Source organism: Eublepharis macularius, chromosome 5 (genome assembly GCF_028583425.1).
Source record: "Eublepharis macularius isolate TG4126 chromosome 5, MPM_Emac_v1.0, whole genome shotgun sequence".
In the NCBI taxonomy this organism is placed as follows: domain Eukaryota; kingdom Metazoa; phylum Chordata; class Lepidosauria; order Squamata; family Eublepharidae; genus Eublepharis; species Eublepharis macularius.
This window is the reverse complement of record NC_072794.1, coordinates 67,007,696-67,027,469: the sequence shown is the minus strand read 5'-3', so window position 1 is coordinate 67,027,469 and position 19,774 is coordinate 67,007,696. Positions and strand designations below refer to the sequence as shown.

Sequence of the window (19,774 nt, the reverse complement as noted above, 5' to 3'; positions counted from 1 at the left end):
AAGCCCATTGTTACCAATCACCACTACAATTGGGTAAGAACTTTATGCAGCTCTACATACTTGCAAATACATATCAAAACTGAAAATAGTCCACTTCTAAATGGGTTCAATCCAGCAGAAAAGTTCTCCTCTGAATGTAAATAAACATTTTTGCTTTGAAGTACCCTTTCCTAAGCCATCAACTACTGTTTTCTTGTGTTGCTATAAAAGCCAGTGGATATCACTGAACTATCTATTTCTGAGAAGTATATAGTTTGTAAAAGAAACATATGTAGAAAGCAGTCTTTTGCACAATGCATTGAACAGTGCTCCTACACACTCCAGAGATGCTAATGCTTAAAGAACTGCACTCATGGGCTATTTGTCCTATTTTCAGGTTTTAACTCATTTTGCTGTGATTTTTCCCAAACCCGTTTTGTTATGATCTGACACTATGGATGAGAAGATTTTTTTCAGCTACCTCCTACATTGGTGCCATCTTCCTCAGTTCAGTTCTCATGCAGACTATCAGCCGCCGCCACCCCTCCACATAACAGAAGTCTTTTTCGGGCTTTTAAAAATTCATAATTGACAGATCTCTGTAGTGTTGTAAAATTCTATTATAACAATTTATTAGATACCAGCATTCACAAAGCTTTATCTATCATTTTTGTTCCAAATTTATAAGGGGAAAGGCATTAAGCTGCATGTTTCTTCTTATAACTCCACAATCAAAAGGGTTTAAAGAACTTACATTTTTTAAAAAAACCTTTGGCGCTAGTATATTGTTGCAATAGAGTGTTGTAACCAATACTTGAGCAATATAGCTATTACCAATTTTTTTAAAAAAATCCTGTAAAAAGCCCTTTGTCATGGTGTGGGTGGGGGGCAACCATGGTGGGCTGAAGCAAGGAAAGCGTGGAGAAAACTTCCACATGGATTTGGATTGCCATTGTGAATAACTCTGCATTTGCAGCAGTGAACAAAGCTACATGAAGAATTATCAGTGTGAGGAAGCAGTAATGATCCCAAACATAAAACAGAGCAGACACTATAGTCACATTACTGTCAATTATCTTTTTTAGGTGTCTTCAATCCGTATGGAATAATGCCTGAAGGGAATCACCCTTGTGGATTTTGCAAGAAACATCAGTGACTAGGAAATGGTGTTGCCGGCTACCCCCCTTTAAGAACTATGGACTCTGTTACCAGCAATTAGGGATTCTGCCATCTGTGCCAGCCTCCCCCTTTCTGGACTATGAACTCTGCTACCACTGTCTATCCCCTGAACCAGAGACCCTGCCACTTGTACCTGTTTCCTGCCATCATGGTTTATGGATTCTGCCCCCCCCCTGCCCCCCCTGGATTATGGACTCTCTTGCTTCATGCTGGGCACGAATTTTCCTGGAGCCATGGACCAGACTGCTAGCAATGTCACACAAGCAAGGACGGTTCTCCGTGAGACAGACTGGGCACCCCATGGCCCACTCCTGCAGGGAAGCCGCCACAGAAAAGCCCTGGGTCCGCCATAATACCCAGAGTGGCATGCTAGCGAGCCCACGGATGCGCACCAGCAGCCAACCAGAGAGAAGCCATGTTCCCAGGCCACAGGCAGCTACCCCGGGCCATCTTCCATGAATCCACCATTTCACTGCAAGGATCCTGTCACATTCTGAGGCCCTGCCTCACTCTGATATGCAGATCGCTAGCCCCAGCCCTGGGACGGGAAGAGACATGCTGGCTGAACAAAACAAATAACGGACTTACATTGATACACCCATCGGCCCCCAACATTCCAAGCCAATCCCATCAAGTCCTGTCTAATCTAATCAACCCGCTCGGCTTTCCTTCCCTTTCCTTTTGTTCCGTCCCTGAGTGTGTCACTATCACACAATTAGATCCTAAAGTGGCCCATAAAATTCCTTATATTTGCCCATCATATCTTTTGTTAAAACACCTTGAGAACCAGTCCAAGGTCGCCCTGTAGGGCCCTGTCTCAGGACACATATTTGGCTATTTAAGCAGGCTCTGCCGAGCACATGGCGCGCGCCTTCCCTTCCCCGTATCCGGACCGACTCCCCACGTGTATAGTGCGGGCACCGTACATCGCCTCCCCCACCTTCACTGCTGGACTCTTTGCTTCTCGCCGTGATCAAATAACGTATCATCCCTCTCTGATCGATCTCAAGTGGGAATCTGCTAATGCAAACGTCTCTGTATCTTTTTCCTACCTTTGTTTTTTAGCTCTTGTATGTTCAGTGAATGTATGTACTATATTAGGCTTACACAACATTTCTAGTAAACATCATTTATTCAAATATCTCCTCTCTCTTATTTGAGTAATCTGGAAGACTGACTCTGGTATACATTGGTTAAAGATCTGCACTAGCTCAAGCTGAACTGCTTGCTAATTTCCCCTATAAAATAGCAGTTCTGGTAACAATGCTAAGAGATTAATCAAATCAGAATTAACGAAGCTAGATGTTAGTCAAAACACTGAAAATAATCGGTTACCTTAAGTCTTCACTAAATGTATCTTCATTCATGGACCACTCATTCACATTTTAAGAAATGCTCATTCAGACATACAGTAACTTTCTCCCTGGAAACATCATCAATCTTGCATGTATCCACATGTAATATGTAGTATGTGAACAGAAGATTGGACTTAATGTGAGTGTTCCTGCTACTGAGAAGCAGGAAGAGCTTCCTGATTGGTACTTCCTCCTACCAGCATGGTAGGCAGAAAATAATGCCTATCCAGTCAGGTTGAGTATGAGAAAATTTATAGTAGGGTATGAGCTTTCATGAGACAACTCACTTCTTCATATACCAAGAAGTGAGCTGTGACTCACGAAAGCTCACACTCTACCACAAATTTTGTTAATCTTATAGACGCTGCTATACTCTTGATCTTTTCTACTGCTACAGACAGACTAACATGACTACCCATCTTGATCAACCAGGTTGAGACATTATGTGCGTTGTACTATGTTTTAATATAATGTAACTGCTACTACTGTTATCTTTTTATGTATATTATTATGCTTTGCTCTGCTCTGTGCCCGCTTGTGGGGACAGCAGACTAAGAATCTAATAAATAAACATACAAACAAATAAACAAACTAGAAGATTTAAGGGAAGAATTATGGTACCTGTAACTCAAGAGAGATAGATATCAATAACTGTATCTTAGAAATAGATACAAGGAGAAACTACTACACATTCAGATCAGAACTAGTAAGTGTGCCCCCAATACCAAGGAGGAAAAATTCCTCTCTTGAATACAAGATAAATCTCCCTCTACCTCTGAGTATGGGGGAAACACATGGTAAGTCCGATGTCCCATTCTTACTCTAAGAGGGAAAACATCCCAACTGATGGGATGTCACAAAAGTAAGTGTCCTCATCCAAGGTGGGACCATCCGTTCACTGTAGGATCACAGGATTAAGAAGGACTTTTCAACCAAAAATGAGGACTGAAGGGTGCAGACATAAGAGCCTGTGAAAATTCATGGAATCACCAACTTGGAAATCTGTGGATGGCTAGAAGAAGCAAGAGGGAGAAAGAGAATGCTATATCTATGAGCATCTAGAAACTGAATTCCCTACTAGAGATGGGCACGAAATGAGAAAAAACAAACCCTGAGTTTCGTGGTTCTTCACGTTCCACAAAACACGAAATTGTCCCGTTTCACGAAACGATTCATTAGGTTTGTGATTCATCAGATCCTGGGACCCTACAACAGACCCTTTCATACCCAGAAATGCCAAACTCACAAGGAGACTTCAGCAGGCTCTCCTCCAGCCACCCTCCAAGTAGCTCTTACAGTACCCTCCATGTGGCATCATATATACAAATGGTCAAAGCCCTTCTAGAAATTGTTATAGCGCTGGTAACATCCTCACAGTAATCCAGAATAATAAATTGCTTCTGTTCTACTTCCAAGCAGTTAGACATCTCCAACTGGGTGATAAAGTAGGTTTTAAGAGTATTCTGTTTTACTGGAACTGCCCCTAATGGCTCTGTTCATAACAGGCTCAAGAGCCAATATCTCCTGGGACAGTGAGGACTTCATATAAAGGACTTCTCTCCTCCCTCATGCTATTTTCCTGATACATTTGAAAATCAGTGGATTCAGAGGAAATGTATGTAACAGTCCCTTCAAGCACAGTGCCATTAGCACATCTACCTGTTTGCCTTCTACACATGGGAGCTGGGAGAAAAATCTCTGGGGTTTGTCATTTAGTGTAGATGTCTACAGACCACTATAAATGGTCTGGACCTCTCACGCATTGTCTGAAAAATCAGATGCTTCAGAGACTATTTCCCCTAAGTTGATGGCTGGGCCAAACAGCTTGTACATCAAGATTCCTGCTGACACACAATACAAAAACTGAAGGTACGTAAGAGCTGATGGAGACTGCAGGTTCTGGTTCCTCCTTGCACTGACATTGATTGCTCTCACAAACACATTTTGACATCTATGCGAAAGGATACTAATGGCAGCCAAATCATGCTCAATTCCAGCAATCTTATACTATTTGCTCTTTCTAGGGAAGCTGACCAGTGTGGGACAAGGACTTGGATTCTACATTTGCATGCAATTGTTTCCTCATGGAACAGTATTAGTCATCACTGAAGAGATCTGAAATGTAACTTGTCCAGGAAACCAATTCCATGGATGATACAGATCCATGGAGATAAACAAGGAACATGAGTTCCACTATCTGAGATTCACTGCATGCTTGGATGTATTAGACACATTTTTCTTTCCATTACTGCAAGGGAAAGTACTTTGTCTTGAATCAACAATTATGCCCATGTGTTGAAGATGGTTGGTAAAAATGCAACTTTTCTTGTGATTTAATCAGGAACCTTTGATTTCAGAAACTGGAAGACTAAAGGCATGACTTGATGGGCCGGACTCTTTATGTATCTCAGAAGCAAGTTGCCTTAATATGGGTTCAGATGGACTTCCTGCATCTTAAGTCACAAATGTTACTATTGGCTTAAAGAATGCCTTTTAAGATGAAGGAAAAAAGAGCATTCTAACAGAAGGAAAAGGCCATACCACAACTAGTGTAAGGCTCACAAATCTAGGAATAGGGATTTCAGCCCTTTTGGTCCCAAAGATGCTATTTTGGTTTCACAACTTCACAAGTTCCTTCTCGACTAAGCAGACAGACTTCCATAAAATTACATTCTCGACATCACAGCTGCAGCAGAATTCCTCTTGCTGTGTTGCAGGATGCTGGTATAATCTCTAAATGTTGTTTGTCACTGAATCACTTAGCTATGGACTTCAGACATGCTCTGCAGACACTGTCCTCCAAGGAGGAAACACTCAAGATCTATCCTGCCATTCTACTATTGCCTCAGTGAGCATGGTAGGGCAGCAGAATAGGGAGGGAAGAAGAGCATATTCATGCCAGAGAAAAAAGAGAAAGGGGAGGTTAAGAAAATGGATTTTTAAAAAATCTCATATGCCTAAGAGTTCCACTGTAACTAGAACTTCAACAAGACCACTCTTCTTGCTGAGACAAGAAGGAAACTGACTGAATAAGGATAACCTTTCCATTATAGGAGACAAGGAATTTGGAGGTAAGTCCTGTCTCCAGACCATATTTATTTTTACCTTGGGAGAAGACAAGCTCCAAAATGTCTATGAAGAGGCAGGTGCTGCATGTTGGAACCAGTCCACAGTAATACTGGCATACTGACTGCATATAACACTGCATACAGAACTCAATAGTGCTGGATAGGGAGCAATCTCTATTATTTTAATCTTGTCAACAGCAACTTCCCATGTATTTTTAACTATTATCCAACAAAGTAGATTTGTGAAGGGATTCAACAGAATCTAATTTAGGAGTAAGAGATAAGCATACATTTTAAAAGAGACATAAAATATTAAAGCACCTATAAAACTTGGTTTCAGGTAGATAGCCATGTTGGTGTGCAGTAGAACAGCAGGATTTGAGTCCAGAGGCATCTTAGTAACCAACTAGATTTTCAGGGTTTAAGCTTTCAAAAGCTCCCTTCTTCAGATACCATCTCTTGAGAGATTATATCTTGAAAAATTTATTGGTCTCTAAGGTGCCACTGGACTAAAATCCTGCTATAAATTTTATTTGTTCTAAGTAATCATGAAAAATCACTTTTGCATCAGAACCAAGAGATATTATTTATTTAAGCACCAATTACATTTGTCACTAGCATGCAAACCACAGAAGCTACTTTACGTGAAGAGCAATTATTTTCCTCAAGCAACTAGCTTGCATAAGACTCACATGGAAGAAAACTAACCCGCCTATGCATGTGCACACTGTTATGAATAGTTGATCTCTTATGCACCTTTATGCTGCTTAACAGCTCATGCAAGGGCTTGCACACACGTGCACAAAGCAGCATGAGTAGTCTAGTGCTTGCATAAACAGCCTGCTGGATCACAGCCTAGTTTTATAATAATAACCACAGACAGAGAACAGATAGTGTGATACAATAATGCTCAGAAAGTACCCAACAACCTCCAGCTCCCAAGAGCATTGTCAGCACTGAGCAGCCAGTGCTACCTCCCAGATTATAAAGCACAACAGCACGGAAATTAAATGCAGAAAATGAAGTACTACAGCTTTAAACTAAAGGTGTACATTGTGGGATATATTCAGCATTTGCTTTTTACTATATTTCTCAGACCTCAGAAGAACAGAGAAACGTTAATTATTAATCAAGAACAAACCTAAAATGTAGGCAAAACTTCCACTTTAAAAAAATAGATTACTTTAAAGTTATAAGTGGAGAAGTGTTGATTCCAAGTTATTTATTGAAACCACTTTTCAACACAACCCAAAGTAGTGAATGATTAAATTAAAAAAATTAAAACAAAAAAGCCACTGTAAAAACACATATCACATAAGAAAAAACAGATCAACAGCCAAACACATGTTATTTATTAGCCCTCAACCATACTCTTGAATAATCTGGCTTTACAGAGCATTCTGAAAGGCAGAAGGCTGTTATACACCATAGAAAAGACAGGGCTACGATAGATTTTACTTGCCTGAAGGAACGGATAAACAGGACAAACTGCTGGGATGATCAGTGTCACAGCATGGGTTCAAACCAAAAGAGATGGGCCTTCAAATATGTGGCTCCTAGGTCATGAATGGCTTTGAAGGTATGATGCCCTCCACCTTTTGACTTAAACAACTTAAAGGGCACTAAGGAGGCTGGTATCCTCTTCCCAGTATCCAAATCCCTTCTCTTGATACACCAGTATTTGTCTTGAATTTTTAAACTGACCCTTAAGGTCTCCAAAGGCAGTTTCTAACCACACCAGCCCAGGGATCTCTTCATTCTTTCAGAGCTAACTACTTGTTTGACTGGGTAGAGAAATTTTCCTCTCCTTAGAAGATCTATCCCCCTTCTTTGGCCCAAACTGAAGTGTGCACCTACTTCCTAAACTTCCTTGCCAACTTCCCCCCAGTTCTCCCATCTGCGTTAAACTGCTTTAAGTAGGGGCTAAGTCTCGAACAGGACTCCTCTCACCTAGGGCTGATATAAGACTCTCCTCTCCCCAGCATCCAGTTCAGAAATCTCTGTTCATCTCATGCTATTCAATCAGATTCCTTGGAGTAGCCCGTCACTCAAGACTCTCTGTTTCTGTGAAGAATTAACCCTTCACAGTTCTTCAGCTGCTGGTACAGCACTTTTAAGAAGTGTAGTCCATCAGAGAAGGTAATAAACCAGCACCTTAAATTCAATTCAGAAAGAGACGGGCAGCCAGGAACAGTCTTAGTGATTCTGGGGTCCCAGAAAAAATTCAAGGACAAGTCCCCAAAAATCACTGGGGGAGCATGCCCCCATGCTGCACATGCTGCATCTGCACACTTAGGAGGCTTTCCACCCCTCTCCCCAGTGCCTAACTGGGAGGCAAAAACAACCCTGAAAAGGGCCCCCAGCTAAGCAACAGACAGAGGAAAGGAAGAAGAGCACATTCACCACCACATCTCACTCACTGTTACAGCTGCACAGTGGTCCCCCCCCCCAAGCACAGGAGCTGGGACAGGTGCCACAAGATGCTCAGCACCTAAGACCACCTCTATAGTCAGTCAATACAACAAGCTCAAGCTGGGAGTAATAATGGCTAGCTCAACACTTTCTCATTCTGAACCAACTGAAGTTTCCATATTGTCTTCAATGACCACTCTCTATACAGCACATTACAATAAGCTAGACTTAAGGCTATCACAGAATGAATCAGTGTGGTTGGATTGCCTAAATCTAAAAAGTACTAAAGGCATTTTTTTAAAAAAGCACATTCCACCATTTATTTTTCCAACATAACAGTGAGGTCTAAGAAAACCCCAAATATTTAATCATCTATCCGCTATCCAAATTAGGCAGTGCAGTCCTCTCTAGTATATCAGCCTTTCCAAATGACATCACCTCAATCTTTCTTGAATCTTTAAATAGTAAAAGCAGAGAAAGTGTACACAAAGAAGAATAATCTGCAATTCTTTTCTTTTGTGTGAAAAGCTACTTTCTTTGGTTAGGACACTGCCAGAAGATGTAGCACTTACAGTGGACAGTTATGTACAACTGCTCCAATAAGTCCACTGAAAGTAGGATTGCACTGTTAAAAATCAACCTCCCTTCAACAGCCTCTTTTGGACTTCTCATGCCTGACAAGGCATGCTAGTCAAATGCTTGATCACTGAGTAACTGAGCCCAGAAGTTTTTATTCTCAAGTAAGCACAGAATTGCAGTCTGCAACTTTTTATTAGCAAAGTTTATTTGTATTATGTGTAGGAAAGAAATTACGAACAAAACTCAGAAAGAAGCCTAACTGGGTGATATGACCTAGCTGTCCGTGGACTTTGTCTACCAGTTAACAGCCACAATGCTATCTTCCTAGGTTGGATGAAGGTCTGCAAATGAACAATTCACAGACATCAACATTTGTAGATATGACTTCAACCACCCAATAATTAGCTGCAAACTCTTATTTGTTTACTTTTTGTATGCCACCTTTCTGCCCCATTAGGATGACAAACAAACAAAAATAAATAACTTGTAAAAACAGGTTTATAAATAAAATTGTTAATTTTTTAAAAAAAGACAAGAAGCAGGGTCAGTAAGGGTATGTCAGGCAAAACAGAAACATTTTCATCCACGAACATCACTGAGGTACCACATCACTTGCATTACCTGTTGGTTCCATTTCAAATTAAAGAGTACAATACTTATTTCCTCGCATAAATAAGGTTTTGGTCTTGCTCTGACCTGCACAATCAATCAGGTAAATTCATAAGTAGATTTTAAAACATTTTTATTATTACTTGTATTTGCAGTTCATTCCCTAATGCCTGATTTACACATCAACATAATTGCTAGGCATAACCATCTACAAAAACATTTTGAAAACTGCCATGCTTGACTAACACTGTATGGCAATGACATGCATTCATTGTTATTAATTTTATGAAATAATGAATCTTTATATGCAGAAAGTTTTCTGTGGAAAAATAAAGCATTAGAAAATTTTACAGAAAATTTTCAACCCACTTATGCTGATGCCAAGAAAAAAATGCCTACTGCCAGCCAGAAGTCTACTGCAGCCATAACAGCCTGAAGCTAAATACTTGGTATAAACAACAGGCCAAATTAGTGGAAAAATCTGGCCTCCTCCTCCTCCCTTTCAGTAACAAGTAATGGAAACAAATGAAACGTGTACTTTGTCATTCCAGTGTCTTCCACTGATTGGCTAGGCTTAGTAAATATTTATGTCAATTTATTTATGTACCTTTTTAGAAATATTTTTCTCAAGATGACTGACAAAAAGAATGAAGATCTCAAGCAACAAATTAACACAATTCTTGGTTGGATGCAATTAACTGTGAATGAAACAAATTCACAGAAGACTTCTCCCCGCAACTTCTGTGCCCTCTGAAAAGCTGATCATAAGGATGACGGGACCCTCAGAAACAGAATGAGGTGAGGTGCAAGAAGAGTGACTGCAGTTTGAGGGGAAAGTGTCAGAAATCATTCCCTTCTCTTTTACACAAAGCTCTTCTACAAATGGAGCAAGAGCTCACACAAGATATTGGAGGAGGGAAGTTTTTGCAAATTCATCTCTCTGATGCATCCCTACCCAGGCTATACCTAAGAAATTACCAGCTCTCAGGAGCAACTTTTGAGAGAGTATATGAAGCTGCAGGGAGAAAGGACAGAGATCTGTTTCATGAACCAGTTCTATTTGTACCCCATTGGATCCAAACATTAACACAATTCAGTTTCAGCAAAAAGTAAACCACATCCAATCATTTAGTGGCATAGGATAGGCAATTTAAGAATCAACACAAGCATCATTCTTTAGCGTAGGTGGTCCAAACTGTCATCACAGAAAAAGTCCTACTATGATCAGCCACTGAAGGTGGTCCCAAAATGTACATACTATGCAGCAAGATTATCTTAATGAGGTTGGGACATATGAAGCTGCCTTATAGTGAGCCAGACCACTGGTCTATGAAGGTCAATACTGCCAATCCTAATGGGCAACAGCTCTCCAGAGACTCAGCCAAGAGGTCATTCACATCAAATGCCAAGGATTGAACCTGGGGCTTTCTTCATACAAAGCAGATGTGGTTTGCGTGGGAGGAAGCACTCCTGTAGAATTATCTTTCTACTCTGTTTAGAGCTATAAAATATCATCAGCACTCTGAATTGGATCCAGAAGCTAACTGTCTATGTGGTCATAGAAAATCATGCCCCTGTCCTCCGTAACTAAGATGAACACAGTTACCTGTTTAGCCAAAAACCCAAGGATACTGCAGGCTGGCAGTAAGACTCCATGGAGGAGAAGCACATCCCAAGAAAATTGACACCACAAAGTTTGACAGTCCTGATAGTCAGAGCAGCAAGACTGCAACTGGTTTCTCCAAACCTTTATATAGAGCAGGGGTGGCCAAACTGTGGCTCGGGAGCCACATTCGGCTCTTCTAGACATATTATGCGGCTCCCAGAGGTCTCTGAGTATCGCCGTGGCTGTAGTTTATTTTATTTTAGTCTATGTCTTTCATATTTTTAATAACAATGTTGGGGTTGCCAGGTCCAACTCAGAAAATACCTGGGGACTTTGGGGGTGAAGCCTATCAAGGATGTGATATCACTTTTGTCAAAGGTCAGGTGATGGCTCTTCCCAAGCTCCACTCCTTCCCATTATGTCACTGCCAGCATACTGCACCAAAAACCCACCCCTTCCCGTGATGTCACTTTCAGGACACTCCCCCAAACTCGCCTCTTCATCTGAAGTCACTTCAATGCATCATGCCTTGTGGCTCTCAAACATTTGACCTTTATTCTACGCGGCTCTTACATTAAGCAAGTTTGGCCACACCTGATATAGAGTCTGAAACCTCTACAAAAAGTGCCCAGAAAGCTGCATCCTTTTTCTCTACTCCTGACCACTACTGGAGAAGTGGGGAGAGCTGAACCCAAGAATTTATCGCCTTGCCAAAAAGATATGTTATATTGACTAGGAACTGTTTCTAGCTAGTTGATCATTTCATTTCATTTCTGTTTGCCTTTATTGATGTTGCCTGTGTCCTTGTTGCCTCTCAAATTACATCTGTACTTATTTTCATTTCACCTCTCCATCATCTCTCCTTTTATTGTCAATAAACTTTTTTACTCAGTTGTTCTTGGGTTTTCTTTTTGAACTATCTGCACCCATCCAGGAGACCTCTCAGCACAGCTACAATAGGAAGCAAGGAAAAAAATGTCCCAAGTTAATTCTTCCCCCTTCCTCATCATCATTTAATGTGACTGCTATCCAAGGTCCTGAAAAAGCAAATCAAGTAGATAGTGGCAGCTTGCTGCTCCTGATGACAGCAGAAAACTCTTTTCTTCTTTACTTTTTGTTGGTCTCCAACTGCTTTACCCCTGTATCCTGAACTGAAGGCACACCCATCCCTCAGGCCACCAACATCAGACAATATAATTAGGCAAGAATAAGCATGACAGGCCTGCAAGCACCAATTAATAAATGTTATCTGGCTGTGGTTTTCTCAGGCATCTCTTTACATAAAGACTCAAGACAGCATTTTTACAAACAGTAACAGCTGGACATTCAAATAAGGATCCTGGAATAGTGCATGGGGACAGGGTAACTGATCAAGCGTGTTCTGAACAGAAATAAGTGCTACAGAGTACACACTTCTAGTGAGCTCATGGCCCCCTGGGTCAAAATTCAAGACCAATACAAGAATCAATACATATTTAATGATCTTGATTTTGTTGTTTTTTAACAACTAAAGAATTAAATATATTTTGGGTTTCTAATCTGTACATACACAAGATTCATCATGATGGCAACATGGGTCATGTAATTTCAGGTAGGTAGACTGTGTTGGTCTACAGGACAACAACAAGATTTTAATCCCATGGCACGTTAGAGACCAACAAGATTTTCAGGGTATAAACTTGCAAAGAGTCAAAGCTCCTTTAGGTACTTCATATAAAACTATCATTCTTTTTTAGTCAAAAGTATTACTGAAATTATACAGAAAAACACTGTAATAAACATTTTCTTACCATTGCAAAAACAAGTGGAACATAAACTTTATCCTGCTAATCTTATCAGTCACCATTGCTAATGTCCATGACGCATTCCAAATATCTTATTCAAGGAGTTTAGATTTCCCATAACAAAGAAACTGTAGAAAAAGATCAGAATAAAGAGTAATTTATTTGCTATGCATACGGGATAATGAACCTTTCACTCCCTTTTTATCGTGTGGTTAGATTTGCTCCCTTAAACCCTTTTGTTATTTCACCCTCTGGGTAGGTAATGCTGCCATCAGGAATTCAGTTCCAATCTGGTTAATTAATTTTTCCCTGAATGCTGTGATTAAGCGTTAAGGCTCCTTTATGGGACTATGTGGCCCTGAGGATGAGACTGGTATATAGAAATCACATATAACTCTGGGGTGAACAAAAAAACTAAAATAAACCTTTACTAGTACATGAAGCATATTGGTTTCAGGTAGTTGGATCATTTTTCTTCAGAAAATAAAATTCAGTAGGTTATTTTTCTGACTTAGGTGTCACAATCACTTCTCTCTCCTTTCACTCAGATTTCTGTTAGCTTAATCATCTCACTCTCTCATGATACTCTGGCAATATCAAGATCTGACTCTCTCTAGTCCTTAATACGCCCTCTATGAGTATTTATTTCCCCCCTAGAATCCCAATACCTTTCACAGCACTATTTTGGATTCTAATTGTTAACTCCTGACAGCTTGACTGCCAACTCCCAACTCCCACAGCTAACTGCCTCTCTCTACATACACTTCCTAGCTCCACCCATATTCTCAGTCATCAACTCACTCGCTCATCCCTTTCTTCCCCTCTTTCTTCTTCTGTAACATACCAAGCATTTAAAGAAACACACACACTGAACTTCAAATCATTACAGAACCCATGAAAGTTTCCATCATCTCCTGCTTATAAACAGAATAAGTGGATGAAAAAAATGGAAGAAATATGTTTTAAAAATCGTTTTGTTTGGTTACAATTTATTTTAAAATCTGCTTTATAACAACATATGAACATATTTCCATATGTGGCAGAACTACAAAAACTAAATATACTTTTGCCATTGATATAAAATGAGATTTAACAAAATTCCAATATTAAATTTTAAGACTTGATCCAAAAGTGGCTTTGTTAAATTACAGACAAAAGTAAGAAACTGGCACATAAATCTCTAGTAAAATTTTTCTTACTTAAAGCAAGATTTTTCATATCTAAACACTGTAAATCCACAAGAATTACAACTGAGGTAAACATCTGTGGAATGTTTGGAAAACAATGTTTTCCATTGTTGGAAAAATTAGCTCATCACATTAGATTAGCAAAAAATTGACTGCAGATTCTTTCTATGATGTTTGGAATTTATTTATATCTATGCTAGTTACAAATAAACAACTCTTAATCCTCCATCTAGTACAAGATGTGATTTTAATAAGTAACACAAATATTCTAGAAAAAAACTGGAGTCCAGTAACACCTATAAGACTAATAAAATTTGTAGTGGGGTATGAGCTTTTGTGAGTCACATCTCACTTCTTCAGATACAGCTAGAATGTGAGTCCATCTATCCTTATTATCTTGGAGAGTGGAATGATTTCAGATGCCAAATGACAATAGCTGATGAATGACAACAGCAGGTGTTATTGGATTCGGTGGGAAATGCAGAGGGGTAGAAGGTGTAAAATCAGCATTGGTAATGAGACAGGAAGCCTAGGTCTCAATCCAAGTGGATACGTTGTCTTGAGCTTCGTTATCAGTTGCAGTTCAGCAATGAAAGAAAGACTGCATCTGAAATCACTCCACTCTCCAAAATATAAGGACAGATGGACTCACATTCTAGCTGTATCTGAAGAAGTGAGCTGTGACTCACAAACGCTTATACCCTACCACAAATTTTGTTAGTCTTAATAGGTGCTACTGGACTCTTGCTCTTTTCTACTGCTACAGACTAAAACAGCTACCCACCTTGATCTATCTTGTAAATATAGTTCACAAAGCTATACAAACATCCTGGTAAAATAGTTAAAACAAATTATAAAATAATGGTAAATATTTTCAATTTTTCTTGTTTATTTTTATTTGATTTGTATTTTTTGTTTTCCCATTGTTATGTTTTGTTAATGTAGACTTATGAGTTCCTGTTATGTGACTGAATAAAAAAATTAAATCTAAAAATAAAAAGATCTGCTTTAAAATTAAATCTTAATTTAATGGAAACTATAAAGAGTACATATACAACTATAAAGTCTTGACGAATATGTAACAGATTCAGTAGAGAGTGTTTCTTCTATGTGAAAAGAACTGCACCTGATTTCTGAACATAAGCACTGTAAGTCACAGTACCAGTAACTGCAGGTTTCCTACTGGGTTCAAAAGGTAAGCAACTCATCACAAACACTGGGATCCAGGAGATGCCATCCTTTATATTACTAGGACCATCAGCAGAAACCACTCTGGCGATTCAGCACTACTGTTATATATTCTCCAATCTCCTGAGCTCTGTTCTTAAATTATTACTATTTATGACGATGAATGTTGTTACACTGTGTTCAACAGTACTCACAAATAAATACTGCACAGGACTGTGTGCACAGGACTGCAGCTTCAACTTTCAATTATCCTATTTAGCAGCCAAGCAGAAATCTTTTGCCTTTGATTACATGCAGTGTTTTGTGTAAAAAAAAGTGCTGGTACTCATATATAAGGTTGAGCTGATTTCCACCAGTTTCCCCAAGAAAAGGTTCTGGTACTAAGTCCCGGTGAGTATCATCACAAAAAAGCCCTGAAGTACTTTGGCTGCATTCCTAGTTTACGTAACGGTTCTCCTCAGAACAATTTCAATGGCCTTGTAACTAAACACCTGGTTTTTAAAAAATTCTGTGCTTTAAAACGATCAATATGGTTGCAAATAGTTTTAACATACTATGAACTTTAATGCATGCCCAAAGAACAGTATTTTAACACCTGTGGAGTTTCAGCTTTCATGTCTTTAAAAAACAGTAGCAACAGTAGCAACTTGGTTAGGAAAAGCACCAATACAGATCACATCACAACAAAATTGAAAGCAGAGAGGCAGATTACATGCAAGAAGGTACTATGCAGAAGAAAAGTACATAATTGATTTACTTGCTTCATTTAGCTTTCATCCCAATGTGGATACAAAACAACTTTCATCATTCTCCTCCATTTTAACCTCACAACTCCCCTATGAAGTAGGTTGAGAGTGTGTGACAGGCCAAGGGTCAAAATGCAAACTTCCATGGAATAGTAGGTCTCTCAGATTCTAGTCCGAAATTCTAACTATACAACTATATAACAGCAAGTAGCCAGGCCTGGGTGAATTCAGGTGATAGCAAGTCACTCAATGGTTGCTGGCAGTGCTGGACCTGATGAGTCCTCCCTCAAAGGCCAAAGCATCCTTGGAAAAGGGCCCTGCCCTCTCTCCTGCCTTGTACTGACAAAAACCAAGGCATGAAGGTTGGTGATACTGTTGTAGTTGCCTAGCAACCCCCATGACAGCCACTGAGAGGGCAATCATTTCTTAAAGCTAATGTTGCTGTCTCTATTATTGGGGGGTGGGATAATCTCTCTCCTTTTTAAGATTTCAGATTCCTCTGCTTTCTTGGGGTTTTTCAAGTTTGTAGAAAGATCTGACTTGACTATCTATGGCTCCAACCTCCAGATTTAAGTATCCACAGATGGAGCCACATTGAGAATTAGATATACTGAGGGCAGAAATCTTAGGAACTCTAAAATGGGTGTAAGAACCACTGAATAAAATGAGATTTACATACTGATATGGACAGGATTAATAAAATGTAGCTTGGCTTTGAAGCCAACTCATTTAACAACAAGAACAACCACCACCACCACCAATTTATATACCGTCCTTCAGGACAACTTAATGCCCACTCAGAGCAGTTTACAAAATATGTTATTATCATCTCCACAACAACCAATGCCATGAGGTGGGTGGGGCTGAGAGAGCTCCTAGAAGCTGTGACTGACCCAAGGTCACCCAGCTGGCTTCAAGTGGAGGAGAGGGGAATCAAACCCAATTCTCTAGGTTAGAGTTCCGCGCTCTTAACCACTATATCAAACTGGCTCTCTAGTAGCTAGCTATAAAATCCAATTCCACAATAATACTGCTTTGTAAGACTATTCCTAGACTGATCATATGTTATAATGAGTTAATGAAAAAATAGTTATTTAAACATAAAAACTGAAACCTGTTAGCTTCAGTGCTCACTACCTTCAGTGTTATCCAAATTAAAACACATGGAATGATTGACTTTTAAATTAATTTTGTAATTTGATCTGCTCCCCAGTTAAAAATTATTTTTGCCAGCAAATACATAATTTTAAAAAGAAACAGCTTGTTTACATTTGGAGTATTCTTTCTACTACAAAATGAACATACTTACACTTGTTAATACCAATATAATTTGCTGTTAAGAAGTCCAGGGCGATGCTCATATTTCTATCCAAAATAATTTATTAGAGACGCAAAGTAGGTGCACAAGTTTTCCAAGACCACTGAGTTGTTGTTGTTGTTTATATTTATATCCCGGCCTCCCACAAGCAGGCTCCGGGCGGGTCACAACAATAAGGTTTTTAGTCTTTAAGGTTCTGTGGCACCTTAAAGACTAACACCTTCTGGTGCAATATCTGTTGACATAAAGTAAAATTCACTTTAAGACACAACTTTTCTAGATTAAGAGAGGGGTCACAACTTAGTCTGGAACTCATACTTTGCATGTAAGTGCATATCTAGGAAGAAGGATCTCTCATAGCATGGCTAGAAGGATTTACAGATGGAACCGTGAAGCCTACCATCAGTTATTCTATTCACTTATTATTTTACAGTCCATCTTTTCCACTAAAACTCAAGGGAGATTACAGGATAAAGGAGCATAATCAGATGGCATAAAACTACCAATGAACAACAGGACTAGGAATTGCAGAATTAGAGAATAATGAACAAAAGCAAGGCATACTATAAACAATACAAATTGTGACAAGGTAAAAAAGAATGAAGTAAAAGCAAGATACATACATTATAAAGGTGCCCTCCTGGAAAGCTCCATTTTACTACATTTCTAATATCTTTAAAAAGTCCTCTTGAACATTACTGTTGTTGCACATTTTGCAGAATGATGAAATAGGGAGTCATCCTGACCTCCTCAGACAGGCTGTTGAACATGATGGGAGGGAGTCATCACTGAGAATGCACTTAAATAGGCAACTGCCGATCTTACCTATTTGCAAGGGTTTTGCTTGGATGAGTAAAGCTACTGCAGTGGAACATAGTGGGAGAAGCGGTCCTGTGGGTATGTACATCCAAGGACTTTTGTAGGCAATACCCAGAACCTTGAACTGAACTTAGTAACTGATCAATAACCAATTGCTGCAGAATGGGTGTGAAATGTATGTTCTGCCTGATGCCCAGTAGCTGGGCTGCAGTGTTTTGTACCAAATGGAGTTTGAGTTGTCTTTAAGGGGTAACCCCTGAAGATTGTATTATAATAGCCTAGCTTTGAGGTAACCATAGCATAGACTCATGTAGCCAGATCAGCTTAGTCAAGGTAAACAACATCTTCCAAACTAAATAAAGCTGCTTGGATGCCTTTTTTTTTCTTTTTCTCCTGTAATAGTGCTGGATCCCATTGCCCTTCTATAGATAACACCCTGGAGTCTACTGTCACTTACAATATATAATGCTAGGCTGGTCAGACAAATGGTCTGACTTACAAAAAGGCAGTTTCATATGTTTAAAAGCTGTAATTCTATGTATGCTTACCTGTGGAAAAGCGCCATGAAACTTCCTAAGATTTACTCCTGAGTAAATATGCATATAGTCAGACTGATCATCATTAAAGTATTCATGTATGGAAATGCTTTTTAATAGGAATTAGTAGCAAAACTTTAAAAAAAAAAACCTCTATTTTTATCTGCTAAAAATGGGTGAAACGGGGTCCTTTCTATAGTGGTGCTGTGATCTCTCTCTTCCCCTCCATCCTCTTTTCTGTCTGAAAAGATACCAATAGAGAAAGGGAAGCAGAAAGGGCAGCCAAAAACAACTGCTTTTGAGCCACAAAAGAGCTTCAGCTGAATATGAAATTAAAAATCACTGCAACCTCATGCTGTGAAGTTCTTAAAGGCTGAATGCAGCAAATTCCTTTGCCAAAAGGTACTAATTAGGATTAAAAATATCCTTACTATTAAGCTAGTGAATGCAGGGACACTGTATACAGTTAAAAGCTCTATTTACTAACCATGGGGGGAAAAACACATCTTTGTACACATTATTTAAGTTAATTCAGATGTCCAGGAGCCACTTGGTACCTAATTAATGGCTTACAACATAGGAATACAACTGTCAGTAGCTCCTACCTATGCAGTCAGTACTGGCATGTATCCATAGCTGAAATATGAGGAAACAGAAGTATAGTAATACTGGGTTTAATAAAGTGGTTGAAGGCCATAATACTTCCCTATGATAAGTTTTTCAGTAGCTGTCCCGAGTCACTGTCTCTGCTCCACAGCTCCAATTAATACATGCTGCAGACAATATATATTTGATGGTTATCACATCAAGCCTTTGTTGTGAATTTCCATAGAATGGTTGGTCACAGTCAAACACGAAATGCAAATTCCAGTGGTTAACTAGATTGACTCAGCATGGCAATTCCCGTTGCTACAAAATGCACAAGACCAACATTAAACTTAATTTGATCTTCCAGCAAAAAACAAATATGAAGTTGTAGGAGCTGGGGGGAATCTGGAAAGCATAAAACACAAGTATCTACTTATTTTACTTCACTGTCTACCTATCAATTGGTGGTGGTGGACAGTGTCCTCAAATCATAGCTGACTTACAGCAATTCCTGGTGGAATTTTCATGGCAAGAGACTAACAGAAGTGGTTTGCCATTGCCTACCTCTACAACCCTAGTCTATTTATTTGAGGTTCCCTCATCCAATTACTAACCAAGGAAGGCCAACCCTGCCTAGCTTCTGAGATCTGACAAGATCAGGCTCACCTGGGTTCAATTCAAGGTAAGGCACATTTCCTTTTATTTTATTGAGACTTTTTAAACAGGTCATTTTACTGTAATGGAAAATAACATTGTTACTGGATTACACAAGGTTTTTCAAAATTTGCTCCCCAAATTTTAAAATTTTTAACCATCTGCTC

General features: G+C 39.3%; 1 protein-coding gene across 6 annotated transcripts in view; it reads right to left on the bottom strand.

Moving 5' to 3' along the window:
* Window positions 1-19,774, bottom strand: part of ZZZ3 (zinc finger ZZ-type containing 3) — a 76,821-nt gene that overhangs the window by 45,068 nt on the left and 11,979 nt on the right. The window contains exons 2-3 of one of the 6 annotated variants that reach the window (XM_054981997.1): window positions 17,002-17,245; window positions 12,578-12,699 (exon numbers count right to left, since the gene is read on the bottom strand). The exons of 4 other annotated variants lie outside the window; for them this stretch is intronic. The gene's annotated coding sequence lies outside the window, so the exon portion shown is untranslated. The remainder of the gene's footprint in view (window positions 1-12,577; window positions 12,700-17,001; window positions 17,246-19,774) is intronic. One more of the 6 variants, XM_054981998.1, reaches the window with a different exon arrangement.